Genomic DNA, 7164 nt, shown 5'->3' with positions numbered 1-7164 from the left:
ATGTTTCCCAAAAATAAATCTAGAAAGATTCGCGAATTAGGCGAAACTGACAAAATGTACACAATTTAAGAAACTATAGCGGTGAAATTGTAGCTTGATTGTCTATTCACTGCACTTGAACTTTTCCCCTTTCGATAATTTAACCACAGACAAACAGACGTAACACTTAGAACAAATCTCGATCAAAATCATAGTCACGAGGGCATGTACGCCCAATGCTAAAATCGGTGCGTTGGCCGACAGGCCAACAGATGGCGGTAGTGTGTAAACGTCAAACACAAAAAAGATGCGAGCGCTGCGGGTGGCGGATTGGCCACCTACCATATTTTTGAATCGACCGTTAAAAAGGTGGTCGATGGACAATGATGAGAGTGTGACGTCTGTTTGTCTGTGATTTAACTATTCAAAAAACGCAAATTTGTAGAAGACGAAACTTCACCTCATGCAAAACCACACACTGTATTGATTACGCCTGTGTTTTTGTTTATCAAAGTGATGGGCGCATCTGAAATCAAAATCAAAACACGGCGAGAGTAAACGGCGACACTGCAAACAAAAATTAAACAAGGCGTACATGACGCGCTTAATTGAAACCAGAATGAAAACACGGCGCAAAAGTAATAGGCGACACTGAAAATAATATCGATTACAGGTTCATAACATTGGGCGATACTGGCATTCTTGATTGCGTTTAAGGCGAAACCTTATAATATTTTTTTTATTACGAATTAGCTAGGAAAATTGAAGAAGATGTGTGTGGTATTGATGGGGATTTTGAAACTAGGTTTATGAAATATGTATTAAAGTGAAATAGTTAAAGTTGGAGTATATTTTCTCCAATTGGGATTAAAAATTGCACATGAAAATTTCATTGGTTATTTTGCCATTGTTATTGATTTGTCAGATAGGCCCTTTTCGCGAATCCCTCTCGAAATCCAGCATTTTGGCAATGAGTTTTGTTCAGGCTTTATTTCTCCTTCTTCCTCTTCTTCTTGGCTTTTTCGTCCTCACTGGGACAGAGCCTGCTTATCAGCTTAGTGTTCGCATTAGCACTTCTAGATTTATTAACCGGTAGTTTTCTTTACCAAAGTTGCCATTTTCGCGCATTCGTATATCGTGTGGCAGGTACAATTATACTCAATGCCTAGAGAAGTCAAGGAAATTTCCATTACGAAAAGATCCTTGACCGACCGGGAATCGAACCCAGACACCTTTAGCAAGGCTTTGCTTTGTAGCCGCAGACTCTAGCCAATCGGCTAAGGATGGCCTCATTTATTGAATGTTGAAGAAGTCATGGTGGAAATAATGTTTATATAATCCCAATAATATTAATCTTGCATTTATAACTTGTTTTTGTTCTCCATAATTAACCTCAATTCAATTTTCTCAAGTCAGGAATTTTGGAATTTTGTATATTTTTTCGTAACTTGAAAATCAAAATGATTTTATTTTTGACTTAAACCCTGAACTATAATACGCATATAAGGAAACTTTTTTGTGACATTTTCTTATTTTAGAAAAATATTTGAAAAATTGTTTTTTTTTATAACCTGTAAATGCTTGATTCTCATTTAAAAATTCGTCATTTTATATTTTTTCACAATCTACCTATCACAGAAGAAGAACTTGATGATATTTAATTACTCTAAAACTGTTTTTCCGTTAGTTACACGAAAAATATAATATGTTTCAGAAAAATATTAAAAAGTTCATATTTTCGAAAGTGACGTAAAACTTCAAATTTTTATTACTGTCAAAAATCGGTAACCAGAAGAGGCTTTGGGAAAAAATAAAAAAAGTTAAGGATGTTCAAAAACAAAAAATAGAAAAACCAAAATTTATAAATTCGTGAATGAAAATACAGTTATTATTTTGGGTTTTGTGCAACGTAAGAACTATATCACAATCACACGATGCGGCGCGAGATAGGACACAACACTTATGGTTCTTACAAACGTTAAAAGAACATATAAATTACCTTTTTTTAACGACTGGTTTCGGGCTTGATGCTGCCCATCAAAAGATATTATAATACTACTATAGTACTCAGCAGCAAACAGTTGGCCATTATTATGATGAGAAGTTTTCGGTTACGGGATTTTTTTTCTGGCAAAATTCCGGAAGATGGCCGAAAATGCAAGTTTTTTCCCCAAGTGGGGAAGCGCTTCTGCAATTGGAATGAGAAAATATTTGAAAAATATTTCAAATTGTAATTTTTTAGAAGCATGTTCATGATGTTCAGATGCAGAATAAAAATGTGTTCTCGTCACTCATTTTTGAGCGGAGCAAGTTTAGTGTGAAAGTACAAACCGTTTGACAGTTATCGCCCCGGCATGTTACCGACAGCGACGACAGCGACAATCTCTATCTTGTACTATAATATCTTTTGTGTTGTGTCCTGTCTCGCCTCGCGTCGTGTGATTGTGAAAATACAGCATTGCTCAAAACGTGATCAGATCGATTTTAGATAGCAAAAAATGATATTTAGATCAACAATAAAAATTTGGGTATAAGAGGGTTAAAACAGTTAGTCTTGGTATGTTCTAACTTCGAGTAGGAGAGGTTAAAAAGGCTATCAGTGAGCTGAAGAACTGTAAGGCTGCTGGGAAGCAGCACGGAAGTGAGTAGATTTACCAGTCGATCCACCGAGTACTTCTGATGGGAGGACGAAGAATTGCCCACTAGATGGTTGGATGGTCTCATACGCCCAATCCACAAGAAAGGACACAGACTGGAATGTGCTGAATTCGGCGTACAAAATTCTGTCGCGTATCCTGTTTAACAGACTGAGACCGCTCGAGGAGTCCTTCGTCAGCGAATACCAAGCTGGTTTTCGTGAGGGCCGATCGACAAGGGACCAGATGTTTAGCTTGCGAATGATCCTAGATAAATTTCGGGAGTATACATGGGGCAGGACACTAGATCTAGTATTAAAATATTAATATTTATTAATGATATTAATATTGATATTGAGAAGATTATCAAGTATGCATGGAGTTTCGCTGTTTGCCTGTTGCCGGAGTTGCCAAGGCAAATTGATTATTTATATGAAAAAAAAAACAAGTTGTGTTTATTGTCAGTTTGTCTCAGATCCATATGAGTGAATGGATCAGAATTACCTTTTAGCCAAAATATGTTCAATATGTTATGGGAGTTTCATGTACCTACTTGCTAAATCTAGATACCGCCGTGAGAAGCCCGCATAGATTTTCTCCACTCAAACACACTTTGTATTTTTAGTAAAAATAGCCTAAACGGGTGAACATTGACCCAAGTGCACTAATTATAGCGATGGGTAGGGCTTAATTCATAAGAGTGAATGTTCAACGGAAATTTTAGGCAATAAGAGGAAGATTGAGAAAAGAAAAGATGTTCCTGAAGCATAATATGTGTTAGAGTAATATCAGAATCTTTATCTGACCAGGATAATCCCCATAGGGTGATGTGCTAGTATCCATCGTATTAAGCATTGATCAGTGAGAACTGCAATTTTCCCAGTATTGCAGTGAATGATGCTAATACAAACCGATGCCAAACAATTCTTTCTCAAAACGGCTTTGGCATTGTACAATAACATTTTGATATATCTTGATCTCTTTTTGGAAATAATGCAAAGAAAATGCACCTTACCATATTCTCAGTCCGTCGTATCGTTTCCAACTCCGTCGCAATCAGTTTCCAGATTCGTCTCACAACTTACGGCTCACTGTGTGTATTGAATGGTTAAAACACAACATATCAACGCTATAATAAAATGTTTTACTAGAATATATAGATCTACGGGCATCTCCCTATATTCCTTCAGCATGATGGAATATACTAATTTCCTTTAAAATTCATTGTTCGTCATCAAAATTCAGCCCGAACATATGAACACAATTCCTTTTGACCGTACAATTATGGCATTTGCTCACAGTACAGCGAAAACAACACAATCAAAGGAATCGTATTTTTACGTCGAGCGTCGCGCACACATTGATGCACACAAGCTTTTTTTTCTCAGTACGACGGATTGAACTTTGTTTACATTCTCAATTATATGCGGCGGTTGACGAAATTTCGTAAAATTTGTTGATTTATTGAAGTTTTACGGCGTGGGATTGGAATGTAATCCTTCAGTGAAGAAGTACGAAGGTTCTCCATAGTGAAAATAAGTGCCCGGCGAAGTAAGTCACCCACGGGGGCGGGAAGAAACTTGTGTTAAAAATTGGTGTGGCTCAGTCGATTGCTAAGCATTTCTTCCAAATCGTGTTCGTCCATGCGATTTCGGTGAAAAAGTGCAAAGTGGATAATTGAACTGAAGTTATTTGCCGAAATACAGTAGTTTTATTGCATTTTTGGTGTAAAAGTGTACAAACCATAACAGCTTTCACAAAATTACACTTGGATAATGAATCTATGTTGCAGGTAAATTTGAATATCCGCCGTAGTGGAACATTTAAAGTTTGATACGACGAATAGTAGCGTTTACGACGAAGAAGAATAAAACCCTACTACCACTAATAAATTCAGTAATTAGAACATCCTCACCTCCATTCTCTATATTGAGCAAAATATATGAGAAATGCAACGTAGACCAACTGTTTTTCTGGCTAAAAAGAGACTGGCACCTTGTACGATGCATCACATTCGGTGAAGCTTCATTGTCATCATTGCCCCACATCTTTCTACGATTTCCGGGCCATTCCGCAACTCGACTCCGATACAATTTGTCTCCTGCGGTGTATCAGATCTGCCCCCTACATTGACTTAAATTCAAGATACTTCTGTCAGATGTCTTTAGAAAAATCGTGGCTATCTCGATGATATCATAAAAATAATAGGGGTATTCACTTAAAGTAGCGTAAACTGAGATATTGGTGATGAAACATTTCAAATGAAATATTCCTTTCCTGGCTCCAGACGACAAAAAATAACTTGTTTGTAATCTAGTTACCCTACAAAAATATCAAGCTTGTCAAAAGTTTGTTTATTTAAATTACGAACTTATATTCGACTCGTTTCAGCCAAGCTTCACCTTAGTTGAAGAACCTGCGACTGTTTTCTTCACAATATCCCGAATTCTTCTCAGAAGACTGCTGAATTGTACTGTTACTACAAGCACTCCTCATTCAACGTATTATCGTGAAAATGATTACGATCGCGTTTGAATAATTTCCCACAATAATTCAAGTGATCCCAAGTGAATGTGGGATTTTTCATGAATTGTAATTGTAATTGTAATTTTATTGATCACGGTATCCTATCAGTGTACACTTTTTATCAGGAACAAAAAACAACGCGTCTTAAGCCCTCAAATATTAAATTAAAGAACACCTCTTTCGACTAAAACCCAATTTGATTGCAATGGGAATCGATGCGTTGCGTTCAGTAAGGTTAACACATATGGGCTGTCCATTAATTACCCAAGAGAATTTTCGGGATTTTTCAGCAAACCAACCAACTCCCCCTCCCCCTATGATAAGATTATTGTACGAAAATGAAAAGTTATTTGCATGGCGCGTATGAAATCTCAAACCTCTCTTACCTCCCCCATAACTACTTTCGATATAAATGATCACCAAATGATTCATTTCGTTCCCCACTGTGACCATTCAACTGAACGAACAATATCCGGCATTAACGCAACCTCTTTTATTCAAAACTATTCTATGGTCATGCTCACATATTCATGTAACTTTTCCTCAGCCATTTTCTAAAATAAAACTTTCAAAACTAGGTATAGAGAATCTTACTCTCTTTTACGTTTTCCAATTGTTTTCCATGCTTTGTTTTATTGGGTTGTTCGGTTGTTGCTATGATGACTGATGCATTCTTGGATTGGTTGACTGTTGAATCTCAACGGCTTGAAACATTTCCTACGTAGTTCACGCAATTTTATGAAACATTTGATATAACCAGTTTATCACGATATACGTAGTGATTTACGCCGTTAAGTGAATACCCCTAATATTAATATTAAAATATATTAATCCGTATTAACGGATATTAATACCAATATTAATGAGTGTCTTACCCCATGGGAGTATAACTTGCAGACTCACTATCTATTTATCGATTTTAAGGCGGCGTACGACTCAGTGAAAACAAATGAGCTTTGGCAGATAATGTCTGAAAATGGTTTTCCGGCGAAACTAATTAGGCTGATACGTGCTACGCTGGATGGTTCGAAATCAAGTGTTCGGAACGCAGACGAGGTGTCAACCGGATTGAAGCAGGGAGACGCACTTTCGAATTTACTGTTCAACATTGCACTCGAGGGTGCTATTAGGAGATCTGGCGTGCAGAGAAATGGCACTATTATCACAATGTCGCACATGCTTCTTGGCTTTGCGGACGATATAGACCTAATTGAAATCGATCGCAGGTCAGTGGAAGAGGCCTTCGTGGCTCTGAAGAGGGAGACAGCGAGGATAGGCCTGACTATTAATTTTACCAAGTTGCAGGTAGAGATAGAGTCAAGCATGGTGGTGTAGGTGCTGAGGTAGTGTTTGATGGGGATGTGTTTGAAGTTGTTGAAGAATTTGTTTACCTTGGAACACATGCGACATGTGACAACGACGTTTCCCGCGAAATGAAAAGACGTGTTGCGGCTGCGAATAGGGCCTTTTACGGACTACGTAACCAGCTTAGGTCCCGCAGCTTGCAAACGAAACAAAAATTCGCCCTGTATAAAACATTGGTTCTTCCGGTGCTCTCTATGGGCACGAAACGTGGACGTTGAAAGAGTCAGACCGGAAAGCTATCGGTGTTTTCGAGCGTAAAGTGCTGCGGACAATACTCGGTGGGAAACTCGAAAATGGTGTGTGGCGCAGACGCATGAATCACGAGTTGTATCAAGTGTACAAAGATGCGAGTATTATCAAGCGTGTAAAATACGGCAGACTTCAGTGAGCTGGTCACTTAGTGCGAATGTCGGAAAAAAGAATTGCGAAAATAGTATTCAGCAGGGAACCAGGTAGACGTCGGCGGCTTCGGGGTAGACCACGAATACGCTAGCTGTACGCAGTGGAAGAGGACCTGGCGACCCTAAACGTTCGAGGCAACTGGAACAGTTTCGCCAAAGACCGACGAAGATGGAGCTCTACAATACGCCCGACAATGGCGTGACGCTACGCTGTAACCATCAAGGTATCAAGGTAGGTATCGTGAGTTGAATTTGGG

The sequence above is a fragment of the Aedes aegypti genome, chromosome 2, assembly GCF_002204515.2.
Source record: "Aedes aegypti strain LVP_AGWG chromosome 2, AaegL5.0 Primary Assembly, whole genome shotgun sequence".
Lineage (NCBI taxonomy): Eukaryota > Metazoa > Arthropoda > Insecta > Diptera > Culicidae > Aedes > Aedes aegypti.
The sequence above is the reverse complement of the archived record's forward strand: the minus strand, read 5'-3'. Positions refer to the sequence as shown.